The sequence below is a fragment of the Protopterus annectens genome, chromosome 3.part1, assembly GCF_019279795.1.
Source record: "Protopterus annectens isolate FY-2018-M chromosome 3.part1, PAN1.0, whole genome shotgun sequence".
Lineage (NCBI taxonomy): Eukaryota > Metazoa > Chordata > Ceratodontiformes > Protopteridae > Protopterus > Protopterus annectens.
In genome coordinates, this window is record NC_056732.1 from 1022160085 (window position 1) to 1022185172 (window position 25088).

General features: G+C 39.7%; 1 protein-coding gene across 4 annotated transcripts in view; it reads right to left on the reverse strand.

Annotated features, from left to right (window-relative positions):
• Positions 1–25088, reverse strand: part of LOC122798334 (protein spire homolog 1-like) — an 893363-nt gene that overhangs the window by 370379 nt on the left and 497896 nt on the right. The gene's annotated exons all lie outside the window — the stretch shown is intronic.

Sequence of the window (25088 nt, forward strand, 5' to 3'; positions counted from 1 at the left end):
ATGGATGGTCTCCGATACTTAGTGCAATGCCACTAACCTGGAGGTGTGGATATCCTTGATAAATATGGAAACTCCCCCTCCTTCTGTGGTTCGGTCCGGGTTTTGGGGCCGAAAAGCATATGAGGTACAGCCTGGTAGTGCTGGGGTGCTCTCTGGAGCCTTGAACCAGGTTTCTGTCACTGCACAGATATCGATGTTCTCCATACTGAGGAGAGCTTTAAGTGCGTGCATCTTGAGGTTAAGACTTCTGGCGTTAAGCAGCATTACCCTTAGTTTCTTGTTCCTTGTGCTGTCTATGGGGGTGGGTTTGACTTTTGAGCCTTGCCTAAAAAAAGGCACTATGGGGGTGGCAAGAGCCTTTGCCAATATCCGAAAGCCCAGTGGTGACAGGTGCAAGCCGTCCCTAGTGAAGCAACGTGGCTTGTCGAGCATGTCATCCCAGGCTGACAGACACTGGATCCCCTTTGAATGACACCAAAATTTTAGCCAATTGTTAAAATTGATTATTTTGTCTTTGTACTGTGGCATCATTCTAGGTGAGGGTAAGATGCTGCTCAAGGTCAGGGTCATACCAGCCAGGGCTACATGATCAGAGAGCTCCTCTATGTCTCTTTTCATGTAGTCCAGGGAGGTATGTCTCAGGTCATTCACACCAGCATGTACAATAACTTAAGTCATATTTGTATTTGCTTTGGAGTGACCTGAGTGCTTGCGTTATGTGGCGAATCCTAGCACCCGACAGGCAGCTCACCATGACCTTCTCTTTATTCAGCCTGGTGAGCGGGACGTCAGTGTGTCTGACAATAGAGTCATCTATTACAAGAGTATCAGGTGTGTTATTCAGCCTTAAGGGAGCATGTGCTTAAAGTTCAGCATTTTTACAGCTTTGCAAAAAGTAGTAAGACCTCACTTCATAAATCACTGCACTTATTTCCACCACAAAAGCCAGTTTTAGTCAGAAAAAAATAAAAAAAACTACACAAAAAAGGCTAATTTAAGAAAACAGTTCCTAGTTTCATGCTGTATTATCAAGCTCGGATTTACTGCTAGGATACATTCTTGCCCACTGATTCAAAAGTAAAAGACATGCTCTGTTCTACCATTTCCATAGTCAATATACATTTTAACTGTATTAATTTGTTTACCAGGTAAATTAGCTGGTCCTGTCTCAGATATTTTCTAGCACAGCCCACATAACAAGGGCAAGAATAAATGAAACATATAGGCAATTTTCAGAGAAAACAATCAACTAGCACGTTTTACAAGGAAACTACAATAGTTGGAGAAAGTGCAAGCACAAATCAGGAAAGGACAAACTCCACAGGGATAATGATAAAAAGGAAAAGGACTGAAACCTAGAACCGAAAGTCATGAAGTAAAATCTTTAACCACAAAGCCATCATGCTGTCAAAACACAAAATCTGAAACTGCACTCCTTTAGGCAAATAAATGTTTGTTTGTCTTTTCCCGGTTAGGGGTCACCATAGCGGAATTCTGGTCCGCTAATGATTGGCAGTCGATTTTGTTATGGTGCCGAGTTGCCAGCCCACCGCCCAACCTTCAGCGAAGGAACGCCCATTCACGTATGTCTTTCGGAGGCCACTCGACCGCTGAGAGGGCATGCAGACTCCACACAGAAGGCATTCCAGCAGAGAATCGAACAGCAGAACCTCTTGCTGTGAGGCAACAATGCTACCGCTGTACCACCGCAACTTCCCTTTAAGCAAATAAATAAAAATTGAAAGGCACTTTACACCTTAATAAATTAACCCACATACAACTCTTTCGATAGTCTAAAAACCTGTAGATATTTTTGTCCCACTTTTTCCATTTTTTCAGCTTCAAGCTGTACACTCCCTTATGCCTTATTGCACTTAAAACAGGCATCTGCATTTTTTAGCATGAATTTTATGGTGGTGCTGCAGTACCGTTGTCACCTCACAGTAAGACATTGTCCTGTTCGATTCTCAGCTAGAGCGTCTTGCGTGTGGTGACATGCGTGAATGGGCGTAACTTCGTTGAAGGTTGTGCGTTAGAGCCGGCAACTCGGCACGTAAAAATCTACTGCCAATCATTAGCGGACCAGAGGTCCGCTGTGGCGACCCCTAACGGAGAAAAAGCCGAAAGACACAACAACAACAACTAGTTTACAGTGTGTTCTGTAGTGTATTTTAATGTTAAATAGTTCCTTTATCCATTCTGAATGACTGCTGTAGAGTTGTAATGTTTTAACTGTGTGGAATTCTAGCATGAAATTATCAAAAGTAAATTAATGGAGCCTTCTGTTAAGCTGTTGTGTGCTATTGCTCAGTTACATCTGTAAGCAGGTGCCAACACTACACAACATCTCAGTAGCAGATTGTCCTTCATATGCTATTACATTTCTGAGAACAATTTGGAGTTAGCTTAAAATCATTCCTTTTCAATGTAACATGAAATTCATTGGTTGAGATAATCACAATAACAGCAGACATGAGTAAATAGGATCACTGCTGCAGGAAACGGCATGTATGATCTGGAACAAAGCAGCAGTTGAATATCATATCTCCAAGTAAGAGATACAAGGCAACTGCTGCCCAGCCTGCATAACTGAGTACTGGTGAATGAATGAATACAGATGAGTAGAATTTAAATGCAAGAAGCACAGTGCTTCAATCACACAAATTAACACAGCCTCAAAAATATTTAAAAGAGGAATCATTTGAATCATTTTGGTGGTAGTTCCAAGAAATTAACTCTCTCTCTCTCTATACACACACACATATATATATATATATATATATATATACACACACACACACACACACACACACACACACACACACACACACACCATTTTGCTTAATTTGGTTTTGCTGACAACATTCTTACTTGCTGCCTTACTTAAACAGGTTAATATGGTTATTTCCATGGGTATTGTATTGTTATTTTAATATGAATTTGTATTCATGTAGCGTTTTACTTTGATATAGTACTTTCAATGTTTAACTTTTAAGTCAAACAATGCCTCACATATGCTGTCAATGGCATATGTGTGTGTGTAATATGACTAAGTTAAAATAGATTTTTTTTTTGTTGCTATGGGTACACATGGTATTTTCTTCATGTCTTTTTAAAACACCTTTATTAAACTATTACTTAAGCTACAGACAAACATACATTAGCAAAAAAGAAAACATTATTTTTTTCCACATTTACATACACTATACATCACATATGTTTTCTTTCTTTCTTTATAACTACAGTAGAGAGACGATTATCCGAAAGTCCATTATCTGAACACAGCCTTCCAAAGTTTTCGGGTCGAAAAACAATCAAAGTCTGAATATGTTAAGATTATACGTATTCGCTTTTGTGTGTTTTTTGAGCTTGTAGCCCACTTGTGTGTGAAAAATAATCTTTATTGTCCACTGGAATCACTGAATGGTTGAAAAGTGTATTCCCTGCGTGCAAAGTTTTTTTATCCAGTTCAAGTATATGTTTGATTATCTGAACAGCCTGATTAAGCAAACTACCCTAGGTCCCAATTAGTTTGGATAATCTACTCTCTACTGTATCATCAGTCCAACATTACATAAACTGCTGAATTCTTGCCATCGCTTAAACCTCACTCCCTCCTCCTGAACATTATTCTGCATATATTGTTCCCACAATTTCCATTTATTTCAAAGTAATTTTCTCCTTCCCTTTTCTAAAGGTCTCTCTTCTAGTTCTTTTACCTCTTTTATAATATTCAACACTTTACAGTTGGTTTAAACTCTGAATTCCCTTTTCTACTAATTATTTTGCTGCCAACAGAATTAAACTTAATTAAGATCTTACTATGTCTAGACAATTCAGATCTAGACAAAGTAATATCAGATAATTTCCTTCGTTCTAACCATGTGTTCACCCAATATGTCTAACAGAATACTTTTTAGGAATTTTTTAAAAATCTGCCAATTAATTACACTCCCAAAACATATGATCCCACTTATGTCTTTCTTCCCCATCACACCTCCAACATTTGCTATCTACCTGAGGAATAATTTGAAGTCTGCATGGGGTATAAATATACCTATGCAAACACTTCCAAAACTCCTAAACCTTCTGGACTTTGTTGCACGTTTAGGAGCCATATGTCCTCTCATTGTTATCTAATAAACTCTTCCAGTCTCTCTTCGAAAATTCTCAATCTTTTCTAACCTTCTCAGATTGATTCTTACAGTTATCATGCAGTATTTTATAAGCCATTTTTTAACAATAGCGTATGCTCCAGATTCAACAAAAACTCTACCAGAGCAGTTCTTTCACTTAAGATTCCCCCACCCCTTTATCTCTGCTTATATACAGATATCAACCCTTGGTAAGGAAGGCAGTCTATATCCTGCAATTCACATGTCTTTTTTGTTCTTTATCTCATCCCACTCTGTTACATTCCCCAGTTATTTGCTCCCAATACTTGGCTCCCTGCCAATTTTCTCCAATAAATTCCAGACCCTTCTCCCTATTTTCTGTTCCTCTATTTGGAGTCATCCCTACTGGCAAAAATCTCTTTTCTGCATTATTGTGTTGGCTGAGTTATAATACTTTCAACTACTTTATGGATACAATATTTTGAATGGCTGTCATTCTCCTTAAGGATTTGCATCCAAAATCCCATTCTATTTCTTGAACACCCTCCTCCACCTCACTTCATCATCACTCCTTTCTATTTGAAATACATTGTGCTTGTGTTGTATACAGGAGCCTCAACTGTGTAGCTCTAAAATATCCTATCAAATCATGTTATCCTAAACCACCTTGTCCAATTGGAAGGATCAACTAATCACAATTAATTCTTGTCCTCTTCCCCTTCCAGATAAAATCCTTCAACTCTTTACAATTACTGTCCACAACTTCTACGCTGGTTGATAATACGCCTGACCCATATATAAATCTAAAGGGCTAAAAGAAATTCACTTCTTGTATCTTGCTGTCCATATCCATAGACACAACCTTCCAATTTCTCCGTTGTTGTGCTTTCTTTTGTTTAATCTCTTCTCACATATCCTTAGGTGTCATAATAGAGGCCTTTTTAATTCACACACCTAAATACATCATCTTATCATGCCCCCATAAATGTGTATTACTGAACCAATTCATGTGTGGGTACATATATTACAGCTATAGCCTTTGTTTTATCTTTAACTTTATATCCCCAAAACACTATCAAACTGATCCACAACACAAATCCTTCTCTGGATTCATGAGGTACAAAATAATATCAACTCCAAATAAAGCCAATTCTTGATTATCATACCAATTATACCCTTGCATTTTTGAGACTCATATTTTCTTTGCAAATGCCTCTAAATAATAAAGCAAATAAAGGGAAAAGAGGACACCCCTGCCTGGTTTCTCTATTCAAACAACATATCACAAAGAAACCTTCCCATTTTAATTATTGTATCTGAACCCTCATATATCCTCCTAAGTAACCATATTATTGTATCATGGAATGCAAATGGTTTCTTTGCGCTGCTCATAAAATCCCAGCTTACTCTGGCAAATGCTTTCTCTGTATCAAGTCCCAACAACACAGGTATTTTGTTACATTCTGCTTCCCTCTGGATCATCACTGTTCTATTAATGTTGTCAAATACTTGCCTTCCCTTCACAAAAAGTACAGTTTTGTACCTACCATAAATGTAGATGTTCGAGGATCCACATTGCTGCAGTCCTTACTATTGGGTAGTCCGCTGTCCCAGTCGGCCCGAATACCAGAGTATATGGCTGACGTCGGTCAGGGCGCATTAGACTGACGTCAGTACGTCAGGGTACTAATGCGCATGACCGACGTCATATCCTCAGTCTTTTCTTGCCCCAGATGTCAGAAGACCCTAAAAAGACAAGGCCCAAAATACCTGCACCAAAATTATGTACAATATATACAAAAATATATACAAAAATATCAACAGATAACCTCACCTACACAACCACCCCTAAACACAGAGGGAAGGAGGGAGGGTAAATTGGACTGCAGCAATGTGGATCCTCGAACATCTACATTTATGGTAGGTACAAAACTGTACTATGTTCTTCGTTCCACATTGCTGCAGTCCTTACTATTGGGTAGAATCCCAAAGCAGAGGTAAGGGAGGCTGGCAAATCATAAAGAAGTAGGAGCTGACAACATGCCCTGCAAAACAGCTGTGGCAAAACCAGCCCTAGACTTAGAGTAGATAGGAAGGTGATAATGCTTAGAGAAAGTATGCACTGAACTCCAAGTAGCTGCCTCCAAAATATCTTTAGTTGCCACCCCTTAGAAATGCTGTTGAAGTGGCAGTAGCCCTAGTGGAATGAGGCCTAATCCCAGCTGGAATCTCCTTGCCATGATGGGAATAACAAAATGCAATGCAAAACCCAATCCACCTAGAAATAGTTTGTTTTGACACAGGCTTGCCCTGCGAACTCAAAGCAAAAGAAACAAACAACTGCTGAGACTGCCTAAAATCCTTAGTCCTGCTCAAATAATAACGCAATTGCCTGTGTACATCTAAAGTGTGCAAAATCTTTTCCCCTTTATTTTGGGGGTCTGCATAAAAAGTAGGCAAATAAATAGTTTGGTTTAAAGCCACACTAGAAACCACCTTAGGCATAAAGGAAGGATTAGTACGTAATGATACCCTATCCTTATGGAAAATCAAAAAGGGCTCTACTGCCATAAGGGCCTGCAACTCAGACACCCTTCTAGCAGAAGTAATAGCCAAAAGAAAAGCAGTCTTCCATGACAAGTATTTCAATTCAGCAGTAGCCGCAGGCTCAAAAGGTTGTAGAGTAAGTTTTTCCAACACAAAATTGAGATCCCAAGCAGGAGTAGGAGCTCTACGTGGGGGTCTTATATTCTTTGCCCCTCTAAGAAACTGCTTGAACAAAGGATGCGAAAACAATGGTGGGTCACAATCATAGTGAGCTGAAATTGCTGCAGCATGAATCTTAATGGAAGAGAAGGACAAACCTTTGTCCAATAACTCAGTAAGATATTGAAGAGCCACACTCAAATTAGGCTCAGAAACTTCCAAATTCTTTGCTGTACTCCAAAATAAAAATCTCTTCCATTTTTCTGCGTACACTTTCCTTGTACTAGGTCTTCTAGCTTCCATAATCACATTTAAAACTTGTTGAGGAAGTTGAGACCTGCTGTGTTTCAACACAGAATATGCCAGGCTGTTAGATGGAGAGAGTGAAGCTTGACATTGAGCAGATGACCGTCCTTCTGAGATAACAGATGAGGAATCAAAGGTAAAGGCCATGGAGGCTTCCTTACCAGACTCCTTAGTAGTGGGTACCAGTGTTGTCGAGGCCAATCTGGAGCTATCAAAATCATCCTTGGCTTGTCTTGTCTGACTTTTAATAGCACCTTTGGAAGAAGAGGCAGAGGTGGAAAGGCATACACATGAAGGTTTTTCCAACTGAAAGACAGAGCATCCACTTTCCAAGCTGTGCGATGAAACCCCTTTGTGCAAAACTTTGGCAGCTGGTGGTTTAGTGGAGAAGCGAACAGATCTATGTCTGGAGTTCCCCATGACACTGTCAATTTCTGAAATACATGAAGATCCAGTTTCCACTCGTGGGGATCCATGATTTGTCTGCTTAACACATCTGCTAAGGAGTTCTGTGCTCCTGGCAGAAACCTTGCCTGAAGAGTTAGTTGCAAGCTTAGCGCAGTCTCCCATAAAATCATTGCTTGCCTGCATAGAGGATAAGAATGTGTTCCCCTTGCTTGTTGATGTACCACATGACAGTTGTGTTGTCTGTTAGAATCAACACCTGCCCTGGAAGAAGTAACTCCTTGAAAGCCATTAATGCAAACTGGACTGCCAACATCTCCTTCATGTTGATATGTAGATGCTGTAGTCTGGCAGGCCACTTGTCTTGTATCCACTTTCCATTTAGATGAGCTCCCAAGCAATGTCCGAGGCATCTGTTGTTAAAATCTGACTCGCCTCTGGCCGGGTCACAGAGAGTCCCTTGTTTAGGTGACATTCCTGAGCCCACCACAAAAATTCTTTTGAAGGCAAGGTATTATTTGAATGACAGTGTCCAAATCCTGGCAGTGCTGTGTCCATACATTTTGAGATACCATTGTAGCTTCCTCATATGCAGTTTGGCATTGGGAAGCACCAGAATACAAGATGCCATGAACCCTAATGCTTGAAGGACTGTCCTTGCAGTCAGCACGGACTGATGAGATAGTTGATGGAAGTAAAGTGATAGACTCTTTTGTTTGTCCGGGGTTAAAAGGCCATCTGGGCTGCTGTATTCAGTCTCACACCCAGAAAGCACATGTCTTGAGAGGGTACTAGACTGGACTTTATTTCGTTCACAGAATACCCTAGGCATCTTAGCACTGCTATAACATATTCCAGATGCTGTAGAAGGTCTTCCTTTTCTGGAGCCAGAATCAGGCAGTCGTCCAAGTAAGGATAGATTTGAATTCCTTGTAGCCTGAAGTAAGCTATCACTGGAGCCAGAACCTTTGTGAATACTCTGGGCAGTAGATAAGCCAAAGGGCAATGCAGAGAACTGATAATGAGAATTTCCAGCTCGAAACCGCAGATACTTCCTGCAACTTAGCCTTATAGGCACATGAAGGTAAGCTTCCTTGAGATCTAAAGTTACCATCCAGTGATCTTTGCCCAGCAGAGGTAAAAGCTGTTGTAACGTCAACATCTTGAACTTGGGAATGTCCAGATAAGTGTTGAGGAGAGATAAATCCAAAATTGGTCTCCACGTGTTCCCCTTCTTTGGTACTAGGAACAGGCGAGAATAAAATCCTAGGCCCCTTTCTGATACAGGGACTGGCTGAATGGCCCCTATCTGGAGTAACTGAGAAATTTGCTTGTGAGCCTCTTTTCTTTGTGGCGGAGGAACGTCTGGCATGCCTTTGAAAGGGGGCAATGTATGGAAATAGAACCTGTAACCGTGGTGAATGATATCCAACACCCATCTGTCTTGAGTAATTAAATCCCAATTTTCTTTGAAAAGAGACAGTCTTCCTCCCAAAGGAGCTGCCAGACGAGAATCTACTGGCAGCTGAAAAGGCAGGTCATTGGGTCTGTTTACGAAAGGACTGACCCCTGCCCTCACCAGAAGTCTGAGCAGGAGAACTCGCTGTTCTAGGCCTAAAAGAACCTTGAGCCCTGCCCCTACCACGTCTAGACCTACCCCTAGACTGGGAATCATAAGCAGGATATGTCCACCCCTTAGCAGGCCAATTTCTACTAAACTTCGGAGGCTGCACCTGCAAAAAATCTTTAACAGTTTGCATAGACTTAGCTTTGTCCTCCATTTTCTTTAAAACTGCTTCCACAGGCGAACCAAACAACACATCAGACTGTAAAGGAGCATCCAAAATCCTTGTCTTAACATGCTCAGCTAAATTCTGATCCCTCAACCAGGCATGCCTGCGAAGAACAGAACTAGTGGCAGCCACCCTCGAGGAGGCCTGTACAGCATCAAAACCACATTGCAAAGAATGCTTACCCACTTGTTCAGACACATGAACCAACTCCAGCAACTCTTTACACTCAATACCTTCCGCCAAAGCATCCACCTTAGATTTCAATTGTGAAAGGAGATAATTTTGATATTTTAGCATGTGAAACTGACAATTCAACGCCTCATGGCTAGAGTGGAAGAAGTATACACTTTCTTTCCCCACCTATCCAAAGCCCTTGCCTCTTTATCAGTGGGAACAGGATTTTTAACCACAGAGGCCTTAACACCTTTAGGCCCCTGAGAAACAGTTTCTGGGTCCGCCCTAGGACTCTTAAACAAATACTTATGAGCTTCGGGCACCCTATAGTACCTATCAGGTTTAACAGGAGCAGGAGGCAAAGAATCAGGGTTCAGGGAAGCCTCTGCAAAACATCTTCCACCACATTCAACACAGGAGGTATAGCTAAGGGCCTATGCTGGGGTAAAACAAGAATTCCTAAGCCTTTTCCTGAATCAGAGTAATCCTGGCCTTCCCATTTAAAGTGCTCCCTCATGGAATGCAGAGTCTCTGAAAATGAGAAATCCTCAGGAGGAGAAGCTGTAGGAGTGGAATCATCCACATCAGAATCAGAATAAGGAGGAAACTCCTGCAAATCTTCCGCAGAAGACTCAGAAGCCTCTGAACGCTGTTCAAAACTATCAAACTCCTGATCCACCCTAGGCCTCTTATCAGGAGGGGGCATAGAACCTCTAATCATAGTAATCAAATCTTCTGCCATTTTAAGCATATGTTTCTTAGGTACAGAACCCGAAATGCTAGGAGAAGCCCCCCCTGAAGCTGAACTTGGCCTACCTCTCAAAGAAGTTTTGGCAACAGAAGGAGAGGCTCTAACTACCTTGGGAAGAGAGGGAAGAACAGTTACCTGAGAAGCCCCCTCAGCCTGGCCTACCTCCTGAGAAGGCACATCCTGTAACAGTAAAGTTTCTGCCTGAGACTCCATAGAAACTCCTGGCAAAACCTCCGGCTCCACTGAGCCTTCTAAAGAACCGACGTCCGGGACTGCGGTTCATCAACCCTAGGCTTCGCTGTTTTGTCCTTGCGCTTCTTGACGAAGCGGGCCGGAGCATCCGGCGGCATTTTATAATTGCAACGCTTCCCAAACACTAACCTGGCACAGTCTAACCTCCTCTTAATAGTGCGTTTGTTAAACCTAGCACAAGAGCGGCATCCAACAACGTCGTGCTCAGGCCCTAAACAAGGTATACACAAGGTATGGTAATCCCTATGAGGTATCTGTTTCCCACAAGAAATACAGTTATTCACTTTTTCTGACATCCGGTTAAATACTGAGGCAAGAAAAACCAAAATGTTCCCAACGGGTACTTAGCCAACTCTGATTCGGTCTGAAACTCCAGCTTCGGAAATATCTCAGAACGCCAACCTGCACTCGCAAAACTGCTTCTGCATCGGACCATGCGGCAAAAAAGACTGAGGATATGACGTCGGTCATGCGCATTAGTACCCTGACGTACTGACGTCAGTCTAATGCGCCCTGACCGACGTCAGCCATATACACTGGTATTCGGGCCGACTGGGACAGCGGACTACCCAATAGTAAGGACTGCAGCAATGTGGAACGAAGAACATCATCACTGATCCATATATATTAATTTTGGCAACACAATCCTTACCATTCTTTAAGCTAGTATACACATAAACACTTAACAGTCATGGTTTAAAATTGAAACGGAGGTATACGAAGCTGGTTCTCGTGGGTGGTCATTAATGTCTTTAGGTAATCTAGCCAGCACAGCTTTCTTCCAAGATATTGGTGCTTCACTCCTTTTAAAATACTGCTGAGCAAAATCTTCCAGATCTTTTATCACTCTCTTCCTTCCTAACTTCCAAAATTCCACATGAATAACTTCTGTTCTTGGAGACTTCCTGAAGACTGATTACACATCACTATTTTTATCTCCTTTCCTCCTATTTTATCCGTTAGTTCTTGAGCATCACCTACCTCTGACCTTGGCATAATTAAGTCTTCCATAAATACTTCCATTCATGCTCTTTTTTAATTTCCACATTTCTCTGCTTTATGTAATTTTCTCATAACATTTCTAAAATATCTCCAACATCTCTACAGGATATGTGGTTATTTTTCTTGTTCCAGGCTACCTTTCTTTCTGTTGCCTAAGTCACTGTGCAAAACGTTTTTTGCCTTGGAGTTATCAAAAAATAGTTGCTTAAGAGCAGTCTTTCTAAACATATGCATATTATCCAGATACTCCCTTATTTTCTCTTTAGCATTCTACATTTGTGACTATTCTTGTCCTGTGTGATTCCCCTTGTTCGGCAATACTTCAGTCTTTGACAGCCCCTCTAAGTAATTCCTATTAAATCTTAACCATTTTTCCTTCTCTTTTACTTGTACTCCATTTTAAACTCCATTTTCATTTTATCACACTCACTAGGCATAACATCTGAAGATACTTCTATCACTCCTAATAACTCGAACAATTTCTACTACCAGTTCCTTAAATCCTCTTTTAGCAGGTAGGTGGGAAAGTGCCAGTGTCCAATTTTTACTTCATTACCCTGCATTTTTATCTTGTTTTTTATCAGTGCATGATTGTAAAGAGTTACTGGATGTGTCTCAAAGCTTTCAACAAAATGCGCATGTTCCTGTGAAATATAATTTCTAGCTAATCTAGCCCAGTTATTGTACCTTGGTGAATAATATGTAAATTCTGTCAAGAGTTCCTACTACTGAATTCATATCTTCCATACCAAATATTTCCATAAATGTCTTCAGAAATCTACCTCCTTTTATTACATTTTCCCTTCTAGGTCCTCGATGCATCCTCACTATTCCAAATCAAGTTCCAGTCCTCAATTACTGTACAAGTAATATTCCCTGCTGAATGCAGATTATTTCTCCCCAAATGTTTTTAAGTTCCATAATAGCATTTAGTTTTTGGTGGAATATAAATACATGCCATCATAATCCTCTTCCCTTGCCAGCAGCCGTTTACTACCACAAATCTATCATTGGTGTCTTTTTCCCCTCTTATAGCACTGTTGGAGCCTCTCTAGCAATTAGTATAATTACTTCCATTTTCCTTTGTAACAGAGTCTAGTCAATATCCATCTTTGAACCCTTTTTTTGTCAAATTCACAATCATTTATTTCTAAGTGTGTCTGCTGCAGTATTGCTAATTGTATTCTGCATTTCTTAATATAATTCAGTACTCACTCCTTTTTCTCTATACCTGTAAGACCATTTATGTTCCAAGACAATAAGGCTAGAGTAATCGTTCCCACTGATTATACATGTCAGTTTTTCTGAGTGTTTACTTCCAACTTTCATGTTAAATGCCCAGACAAATGCTGATCTTTTATTCAGTTATTTATTCGCATCTCCATTTGAACCTATACGACATTGTTATGACTTAAAAACCCTCAAACAAAAAACTAAATACATTTTTATAACACCGCCAATCCCCTATTTACTAACAAACATGCAGTTTGCTTATGGAAAAAAAAAACAAGCTAATATCTTTACAGATGTAAGAAGCAGTATTTTCATGGCTTTCATCATTTGGTCTTTTTTTCAAGCCTACTTGCTTACAAAAAAACAGTTGTTATAGCTTAAGATAAGGGCATTCACCCATATAAACACAAGAGAAAATATCTTAATTCTACATACATCATCATTGCACTTTTACACCCCATCCCCTCAGTCCAAAATCATAACATATTAACATTAAACTTGCTTTTGTCCAGCCTTTCTTCTATTATTGCACTATAAAGCCTATATTTCTTACAACTAAAAAAGTACTTGCGTACTTCAGTATCTAACACACAAGTCACTGAAAAGACTGCCCCCACATTAAAAATATCATTGATTACACAATGCACAAAAGTGCTTTACTATATATAACGTGCAGCTTATATTGTGAAAAGTACTTGAATTTATCAAGACATGGTCAGAATCAAGCAACTCAAGGAAGCAGTCGGGCTGGAAGAGTTAAAGACTATTGACCCGACCCCAGGGACAGACGGATCCAGGAGCTCTGAAACGGCAGGCCGGACTGGAGAAGAAGAAACTATCCTGCAGGGAGAAACTCTGCTCACAGATCCAGTAGGGGGAGGAGCTGAAATTACCCCCATTTAGATCTGTATATGGAGAAACTTCCTCATCAATCTGTCCACCTCGTTCTCCGACAGGCTCTGAATGGACCTAATGGATGAGAACACGACACAGATGAGTGTCTGGAGTGATGTCTAGGGGAAACATTCCTCACAGACACACTTGGTGCAGCAAGCTCCAGCCCTGAACAGGGGGCTGGAGCATGGGCAGAGAGGACAAAACCGATGCTGGAGCTGGGGAATTCTGCTCGGAAGGTCTCAGGGCCTTTTCTAAAGGTTCCAACTGAACACGGAGGAGTCCGGGGACCTTTCTTATGATCCTTGGCCTCCTTAGGCTTTTTGGCAGGAGTTTGAGCCCCTGAGAAAGAAGCAGGAGAAGGTGGAGGAGGACTATGATCCCTGAGAACCAGCTTATTTCTTCCATCTCCAACAGCCCAAGGGAGAAAGGCCTTGCAGACAGGACAAGCCACTTGAAGGGGAGCAGGACCCAAACAATAAATGCACTTCCTGTGTACTTCAGATACAGGGATCTTGTGCCCACAGGAAGTGCATTTTTTTAAACCCAATGGTCTTGTCAAATTTTTCTGACATAGTAACAAAAAAGAAGGAAGAGAACAGAGGTTGAAAAACCACTTACAATTGGAGCTAGAAACACCCAATGAAGAGCTCTAACCTGACCACGATGCTTCGCTGTGCATGGCAAATTTGATCTAAGGTTTCTGAGAGAAGCTAGGCAGTATGGGTAGGGTGGGAGGATGTCTAGCTTGGAATCCTTAGCTTGCTGATGGTAGAGTCGGTTCCGAGGTCGGAACCAAGACCCACAGGTTTGATGAAGACTGAATAGACATCAGACCAAAAGGTAATAGCCTTAGACAATTGTTTGGAAATCTCTATTTTGACATAGGTTGTCTCTTCCTCTTAACTTCACAAGAAATAAACAACTGATCCAAAGATCTGAAAGATATAGCTCTATCAATATAGTACCCGAGTTGTCTATGGACATCCAAGGTATGTAGTATCCGTTCTCCCTCATTTTTAGATTCAGTAAAGAAAATGGGAGTATGGATAGCTTGGCCTGAAGTAAACCTGTATACAACTGCAGGTATAAAAGGAGGATTAGTTCTCAGAGAAACCACATCCTAATGGAAAAATTAGGTAAAGTTGACTCATCATAAGAGCTTACAACTCAGATACCCATCCTGCAAAGGTCAGAGCAATCAGTAACTTCTTGAAAGGTCACAGCAATCAGTAAAACTGATTTCCATGTTAAGAATATTAAGTCAGCCAGATTAGCTGTTTTAAAGGAGACGGCCACTGGTTTACTTGGTGGCCTGTTATGCAAAACTCCTTTCAAAAATATATTGACACAAGACTGCCTTGAAAGAGGAAGATCTATGGGCAGACATGATGAAATGGCTGACAAATTAACCGTGGCACAGGAATAAGAAAGGCCACTGGATAGTAACTCATAGAAACTTTGTAAAACTAGAGAATAACTAGCCCTGAATGGGTGCTGGTTATGTTTTGCACCCACTAGAAAACATTTTCTATTTGCTAACAGATAATATTCTAGTAGACTTTCTTGCTTGCATTAGTACCTGCTGTATGTCCTCAGTAAACGGGTAGCTAAAAAGACTTACAACCTTATCATCCAGGCAGTTAACTGAAAATGACTGATGTCAGAGTGTATCAAATACCCCTGTTCTTGTGTGAGTAGATCCAGTATGTGAAGAAGCTTGTGGTAATTGTCCCTGGCTATTTCTGAAAGAAGGAAGAAAGTACAGTGTTATAAAATCTTACCTTAACAGTAGATGTCCTTCCCTTCACTGTTACAGTAGTTTTTACAATAGGGATTCCCTGCCAAGGCAATTGTCTACATCCGGCCAGTATACAAAACCTTTAAGTTGTAATGAGTACACCGTAATGTCACATATGTATGCGCCGTGTGTAAGGCATAGCACATTAAGTGACATCTGGATGTACCCATGATGCCCCACCACTGGACCAGTAATGAAGAAGCTTCAATCCTCACCACTAGCACCAGTGGGGGACGTACATTGGGAGGATGACAGGTACACACAAACTATTTCTAGATGCAGTTCTCTGCATCAAGTGCAATCTCCCTTAAGAGCATACAGAGACCACAGTCCAGGTTTGGTTTCTCCCTCTTTCTCCATTTCCCCAATAAGACTCCCCACTGGCACAGCTATAGAGTTGAGATCTCAGCTGAGTGGCCAGGCCAAGCCAAGACCTCCAGCACTCTCTCAGTTCAACCAGTGCTTCGTATCCCTGCCCAAGTAGCAGACACACACACTAAGGTTTGATTTACACACAGCCACACACACGCACACACGCGCACACACACACACACACACACACACACACACACACACACACACACACGGGAAAGGCTGGCACATGTTTACTAGCTATGCCCCCTTCTGCCCAGATTATAAGGTAGTTACTACTGCCACCACACACCTCTTTATCACCTACTTTAAGGTCCTTAACAAAGAATGTGCAATCTTACTTTGTAATGTTACTATTAATACAAATGATACTTTGACCAAGACCAAGGCTATTAGGAGTGGCCTACACAGTGTCACCAAATAAATATGCTAGTACTCTCAGAACTTAAATAACTTTAGACAGACCAGCCACAATGAAAGAATTAAATATATTTAACAATAAAAGAACGAGACAATACTAAATACACATTTACAGTAACATCAGAGTTCAAAATCACAGGAAATCTTTAAAACAACATTGCAGGACAGCCTCAAATGCATAAAAAAAATATATAAGCTAAGCTTTGTTATGATGCTGACTATAGCTAAGAATTACTACACGCTATTACACTTAATTAGAGCAACAAGGCGGATGTGGTGAGTAGATCCTCTAGCTGATGTTGTCAGGTCAAAGATAGAATACAGGATGTAGTCTCTCTCTTAGAGAATTCTTAAATTAATATCTCAAATATTACTGCTGGGATAGCTTGCAGAATGACATCATTTCTTGTCATCTGGCAATAGCCCAGACAAAAACCCCACTGCTGAAAGCTACCAGTATTTAGCATCTACCTCTGAAAATACACACACAAGGGCATTTCCTCAGATCTTTGTAGATCCTGGAAGTCATAAAACAATAAAACACTTCCAAGACAATACAGAAAACCTCTCTAGTACAGACATTATGTCTCCTGCTGCACTGAAACTGAAAGATAACATCTTTTTATTGCCTGGCTATAAAATAATTTAATTTCAGCTATTTTTCTGAAGTTAACCTTCTGTACTTCAGTTTCCACTGTTAAAATATATACATCTAAAACAGTTACAATACTGTGGGTACATTTCTATTCTATTCCAGTAGGGCATGCTGTGGTTACATTTTAAGCACTTTGCAAAAACATTTTTAACACACATTTCTCTACCAGCAGTTTGATATACACCTGACATACAGTTCTAATACATTTGTAACAAGTATCTTACATGAATCATGTTTACATTCATAAATAACATACAATTATTTACAAAATTCCAGATAGCTTTGATGGCAGTATCTCCCTTTGTCACACTTCTATATAAATAATGTTGATATTCACAAATGACATACAATTGTTTAAAAAATTCCAGACAGCTGGGCTGGTAGCATCTCTTCCCCCCCTCTTGTCACACTCCCCCCTGAACACTCAAGTTAGTTTCTCAAGTGTCCCTTGAGAAATGTTGCTTGAGAGGGATGAGTCTGCCTGGGAATACCTTACCCTATTCCCTGTCTTGAGATTCCAGCTGCCTTGGCATTGCTGACCCCATTACAGTGCTGCACTGTCCTATCATATGCCTGCAACCCTAGGCTCCACCAGAGTAATTTGGTATTTTGCTGGCTGGCTCCCTGTACCCACAGATCCACCTCAGACTCCTCCTGCCTCTTACTGCAAATACATAGCACCAGGGCTACCCTAGCATGGCCAGGTTTCACACTGTTAACATGGTACCCCTGCCTCCTACCTAGCAGTTCTATCATGTAGTTAACAACACTGAACTTCCTTACCACTTTGAAGGGTCCCTCCAAAGATGCCTGCAGCTTGCTGTGTCTGACAGGAATGAGAACCATAACCAGCTGCCCCACAGCATAATCTCTAGCTTGAGCAATTGTTATACCAGACCCTTTTCTGTTGTTGGGCTTCTGCCAGGGTCTCCTGAGCCAAGCCCATGAGTTCCCAGAGCCTTGTCCTGAGGTTTAGGACATATGCCACAACAGACTCCTTGTGGGATTCACTCTCACTGTCCCAGTCATCACGAATCGAATCTAGAGGTCCCCTCACCCTGTGTCCATATAGTATCTCAAAGGATGTAAAACCTGTGGATTCCTTGGGCACCTCTCTACAAGCAAACAGATGGGGCAAATATTTGTCCCACTCGCTCTTAAACTGATCTGCAAATGCCCATAGTATGGTATTTATTGTAGAGTTTAACCTCTCAACCACAACATTAGCCTGGTGACTGCAGGTGGTGGTCTTTACGTGCTTCACCCCACAGTGCTTCCACAGACAAGCCAGCAGGTCTGATATGAAATTGGCACCACTGTCAGTATTTCTTTTGGGAAACCTACCCTGCTGAAAAACTCCAACAATGCATTTACCACCTTTCCTGCCTCGAGGGAGGACAGAGCTACAACCTCAGGGTATCCGGTAGCATAATCTACTACCACTAGGGTATACTTCTTTCCTGTGGAATTTGGGGTACTCAGAGGCCCCACAACATCCATAGCTACCCTCTGAAATGGCTCCTCTACCACAAGCAAAGGCATCAAAAGAGCTTTCACCTTGTCTCCTGCCTTGCTTTCCTTTTGGTACTGCTCACAGGTCCTGCAGTACCCTGCTACAATCCTGGAAATCCCAGGCCAATAAATGTTCTGCATAATAGATCTCTTTGTATGCTTTATGCCCATATGATCTGAAAAGGGAATGTCATGGGCTATGGCTAGAATTACCAGACAGTAGGCTCTGGGCACTACCAACTGCTGTATTCTCTAACCTTCCAGCCCTCCCTCAGGGTTCCACTCTCTATAGTGTAACCCTTTGTCCCAGTATACATATTCCCCTTTTCCTTGACAGTCAGATGCCTCTCTGGCTACCTCTCTCAAGCCCTGTATTGTAGGATATGAGAGTTGAGCCTTTTTCCAATCTCTTTTTGTAACCCTTCCCAGCTCCCCTTCCACGGGAAGTTTGGTATTCTCTGACAGTGGTGCCTCACTGCCACCCTGGGTATTACTATTCACCTCTGCCCTTGCAGTTACTCTGCCTAAGGGGACATCAGTACCCACCAGCAGCTGTGGCTCACTTTCAGTCTCACTGCTACAGGGTAGCTCCTTCTCTGCAGTAGCCACCACACCAGTCCTGGCTTCCAGTCTGCGATGTCTGGGTCCCCCCCCCCCCCAAGGCTACCAGACCCACATGCTTGTTTCCAAGCCTGACAGCATGTCACTGCATGCACACAAAGTACTGCATTATCAAAATCATTCTCTATCAGGACATCTGCAGGGATATCCTCAAACAGACCCACTTGCTTGCTTCCTTTTCCACCCTTCCAGTCAAGATGAACCCTAGTCAAAGGTACTTGGAATCGGGTCCCTCCTAAAGCTCTGATTAGAGCAGACAGCCCAAGCAAGTAGTGCTCCTCTTTAACCAATGCAGGCTTCACAATGGTTAGGTCACAGGCTGTCTCTCTTAGCAGTTGTGTGTTTCCCATCTACTAAGATAGGATATAATCTCTTGTGGTAGTTTGGTACCCCTGTTGTCTCCAGACAACTTACTGATGGCATTCTGTCATTCTCACTTACTGGCACTCCCACATTTTGTTCCCTACCTTGCCTCTGTGGACATCTGTATGCTACATGGCCCCACTGGTTGCATTTAAAACATTTAACCCTTGGTCCTGGTCATGTACCTAAACTAGTGGCTTCCCCTGCTACTGGAGGACTCTGTTGGGGTGGTTTTGGCTGCCCACCATGGGTTCCCTTAGACCCACGTGCAGCACTGGGTATCCTTTTCCTGTGCAGTGATGCCCTACTTACTAGGTATAGGTCTCCCTTTTTTCCCAACTCATCTGCGATCCTGCATTCCCTATCTGCCAACCAGATTCTCATGTCCTCAGGCAAAGTGCTAAGGGCTTGTTCCCTCACCAAAAGTGCTGGCCTGACACCCACTCACCCATCTATGAAAATAAGTGCTTAACTCAGCAATATATTCACACACACTTTCATCTGCCTTGCATCTATGCTCATGAAACTTTATCTACAGACTTCAGGTGTTAACTTAAAACACTCTAAAACAAATTTTAACAGTATTATAATTTAAGCAATCAATAACAAACAACTGATAAATAGTAGTTGCAGTTTTACCATGGAGTAAAGGGGTTAGGAACCATACCCAGAGCCCTTGGTCAACATTATACTGTTTACATACCCTTTCAAACATATGAATAAAACTACCAAAATTATCACCCTCTGTAAATTGTGGAAGAAATTTACTGACTTTTGTTGCTTCTGGGGCTTCAGTTACTCCATTCCCCATTACCTCCATGATCCTGGCGAAGAGTCAGCATCTCCTTTGGATGTTGCCCCTGCCTTTCCTTTTCCTCAGCTTCCAGATATCTCAGTTTCTCCTTTTCTTCCATCTCCAGACATCTCAGTCTCTCTGCTGATTCTATTTCCAAATGTTTGACCTCCAGTTCAAGTCTCTAACTCCAGATGGATTTTTAGGTCCTCTGTGGAAAGGCTGAACTGTCTATTTTCTGAGAACTGTACATCCCCAATGTTAGTCTGGTTGTCTTCCTGGTTGCTGTTCTGTGATGCAGCTGTGACTAATGCTGCAATCATTTCTGCTTTAGTCAGGTTGGCATGCACCAGTCCTTTGGCCTGGCACATCTCAGCCAACTGGCTCCTTGTCAGCTTGTCATACTCCTCCTCTGCTGATATCCATGCTTGCTCTCCCTGTCTAACTAATCTAACACAAAATAAATAAAACTATTGTGATATGAAACTCTGAATGTACTCTTTAGCAGCCACACAGTGAACAAACACCTTTAATGACCACTGTTTGAAGGCTACAGGAACTCAATATCCATACCACTGAATCCCAATATGTGAATATCCCACCACTGCCAACCAATTAATGTGACGCCCCACCACTAAACTAGTAATCAAGGAGCTTCAATCCTCACCACTAGCGCCAGAGGGGATGTACACTGGGGAGGATGACAGGTACACACACAGGATTTCCAGATGCAGCTCTCTGCATCAAGTGCAATCTCACTTAAGAGCACACAGAGACCACAGTCAGTCTGAGGCTGGTTTCTCCCTCTTTCTCCAGATTCCCCAATAAGACTCCCCCCTGGCACAGCTATAGAGTTGAGATCTCAGCTGAGTGGCCAAGCAAAGACCTCCTGCACCCTCTCTGTCCAACCAGTGCTTCATGTCCCTGCTCAAGTAGCTGACACACACACACTCTTTGAGGTTTGATTTATATACACACACACTTGGGAAAGGCTGACACAGATTTACTAGCTATGCCCCCTTCTGCCCAGACTATAAGGTAGATAATACTGCCACCAGCCACCTCTTTATCACCCTACTTTGAGGCTCTTAACCAAGGGTGTCCAGTCTTACTGTGTAATGTTACTATCAATACAAATGGTAGTTTGACCAAAAGCAAAGCTATTAGGGATGACCTACACAGCGTCACCAAATAAATATGCCAGCACTCTGAGACCTTAAATATCTCTAGATGGACTAGGCACAATGAAAGGTTTAAATATATTTAATAATAAATAATAAAGGAACAAGACAATACTAAATATACATTTACAGTAAATCAAAGTTTAAAATCACAGGAAATATTTAAAACACTGCAGGACAGTCTCAAATAAAAAAGAAAAATATCTAAGCCAAGCTTTGCTATATTCCTGACTATATCTAAGAGAAGTACTACACCCTGGTACAGTTAATTAGAGCAGCAAGGCAGATGTGGTGAATAGATCCTAGCTAATGTCAGGTCAAAGACAGAGTAGAGGATGCAGTCTCTCTCTCTCAGAGACTTCTTAAATTAATGCATCTCTATATATACATATATCAATAAATCTATTAACTCAATCAACCTATTATTTAAAACAATTAAACTATTAACTAATTTAGCAGCATTTTCCAGTTAAAATCTTCATTCAAGCCTTCAGGGCACAAAGTTTTAAATTTAAGAATATATACAGCTTCTTTATATAGCAGTTGTTGTTTGACATTTGAATCACTATATGTATTACATTTAATTTGTTCTAATACACAGCCTTTCAAACCTTTGGCATCACTATTATGAAAGTTCAAAAAATGCATAGCCACTGGGCTCTCCATTTTTTTATTATATATATCTCTTACATGTTCAAGCAGTCTTGTTTTAAATAACCTTTTTGTTTCACCAATATAGAATTTTCCACAAGGGCAACTAAGTGCATAACTTACACCTTCTTTTTTTTTTTTTTTTCAAAACAAGTTTATTGTTTTAACATATAAGAGAAATATCATAACAATTTTATACAAATAATTAAAAATAGGTATTATTATAATATTCAACAAAACAACTAAAGTATTTACAAAGACATCCACTACAATCAGATCAATTAATTAAACTAAAATACTGTGCTATTGAAATTAGAATTTTTTTAACAAATTTTGTAAATTATCCCATACAATAAAATGTGATGTTTTTCTAGTTGTTCTCATTCTAATTGTGCTTATTTCCATATGACACATTATAGTCATAACATTTTTAAATTCATTGAACGAAGGAGGTGTATCTGAAATCCAATTTCTAGTTATTATTTTCCTAGCCACTGCTAGGATAGACCATAACAAGGGAAGCTTAATCTTTTAACACATTGAGGTACCGGTGTGTTGAATAATATAAGAGACTTAGAAATAATGAAATTATCTGTAAAAAGAGCCTGCAAAATTCATTAATTGACTTCCAGTATTCTTTCAACTTCATACAGTCATAAAACATATGAGCCCAGTCAGCATTAATTTCTACATTACATCTCTTACATAGATTATCTTTATTATTAATTTTATTCATCATCAAAGGTGTATAAAAGATCTATGTAAAATGTCCATGTATAAAGTCTCCAGACAATGGAAGATGTAGTTCTATAAGCAGATTCCAATATATATTGTTTATCTTGTTGAGTTGGTGGGTCCCCATTAATAGAGGTGAAATAATTCCAGTATGAATCTACATTGTAAAAAGTTTCTTGTCTGATAATTTTATGTATATATGAAAGTTTACCTTTATCAGAAACTTTATGCTGTAAATTTATTATCAAGTAATCAATCAGTTTTGGAATAGATTCTTTAACTGTTATAGACATTAGATCTATTCTATCAATGAGATGTTGTCTAAAGATCTGAACCTCTAACCAGCAAGTTTCTCTTAGATCAAATTCTTGTTTTAAGAAATCTAGATTTTTAACTTTATTATCAGATATCAGCTGATACCAGTACTTTAGATTATTATCTATAGCTAAATGAGCTCCTTCAGAAGTAGATGACATAAGCATACCCTGAGTATAAATTATAGGAATACAATAAAATTCCATTCCCTATACTTAGGGTGCATGAATATAAAGTTACGATAACTAATAATAATATTTAATGGGTAACAGACCATATGTTTAGGTGTAATAGGTGAAGTACAAAATTCCTTTAGCAACCACAACATGGAGTTATTTATAATCATATTTTTATGTGTTAAGGAGATTTTCATGAAGTGCATACTAATTAGCTCCCAATAATCTTTCCATTTTGCGACATATGACCGATCTATTAATAAAGTAATAACTTTTATAATAGAAGAGATAATATATAAATTAAAGTCTGGAAAAGAAATACCCCTTGAGACCAGCTATTAGTATGTTTCTTTAATGCAATCCTAGGTCTATTAGGTGCCCATAAGAAATTTAACATTAGTGTATTCAGTTTCTTGATAGTTATTTTTGTAGGTGAAAGTATTATTGATTGTATTAAGTATAAAATCTTGGGGAATATTATCATTTTAATAATTGTAAGTCTCTCCTCCATAGTAAAAACATATTATTCCAGGTATTAAAAGATTTTGTATATTAAGAAAACAGGTATTATAGTTATTATATATAATAGATTTAATATCTTTAGATAGTATTATACCTAAATAAGTTATCTGACCTGAATTGGGTACATATTTAGTAAAATCACTAATGAGAGTATTTTTCGTGTATATATAGGTAGTATTTTAGTTTTTCTTCATTGAATATTAAACCAGAAATACTTTTAAAATTCATCATTTTATCAAATAAAGACTGCATAGAAGAATTAGATCCTGCTGATGTAATTAGAACATCATCTGCAAAAGTTGAATTTTTGATGTTGTATTTTCTTCTATTTCAAAACCCTCTATGTCAGTACTGTTTCTAATCAAATTAGCCCAAGGCTCCATTACTAAAGTGAATAATAGTGGAGAAAGTGGACATCCTTGCTTTGTACCTTTAAGAATGGGTATTTTTTGTGAAACATATGTTCCTACCTTAATATAAGCTAGCGTTCCTTTGTATAAATGCTCAATTAAATTTACAAATGCATCAGAGAAATTTGTGCATTTCAGTAAGGTAAACAGATAGTCCCAACTTACTGAATCAAATGCTGAACATATATCAAGACTAATAAGTGTTAAATCTTTCTTTTTCCTATTTGCAAAATCAATTAATGTTAAAGTTCTTCTTATATTATCAAAAGTATTTCTATTTACAATGAAGCCCATCTGATCTATGTCTATAATGCCGGGGATAATTGTCTTCAATCTATCAGCAAAAATACTCATAAACATTTTATAATCAACATTAAGTAATGAGATGGGTCGATATGAAGAACATCTAGTTGGATCTTTATTAGGTTTTAAAATTGGTGAAATAAATGTATATTGCCAAGATGGGGGGTTATTAACTCAGTTTGGGCCAGAATAAAAACCTTATGTATTAATGAATATGTAGTTTTAGAAAGGATTTTATATATCTCTGGTATAATACCATCATTACCCGGTGCTTTGTTTGATTTAAGCTTATTTGTGTAATAACTTCTGTATATGAAATACTCTTGTCCAATAGTTTAATCTGTTGTTTATTAAGCTTTTTATTCATGTTTGTGGTTATAAACTCCTTTATTTTATCTTTAGGTTCCATGTTAATGTTGTTATGGTTAATCTTGTGAAAGTGATTTCTAAATTCATCCAGTATTTCTGGTATACTAGAAACATTCTTCTTTTTCCTTAGAGAAAAGATTTCTTTGATATGGTTTTGTTTATTCAATCTTTTTGTTTTATTTTTAAGTCTATGTAAGTATTTGGGGCTTATTGAATAAGACAAAACTTGTATTTCTCTAAAGTTATTTTAACTTTGAG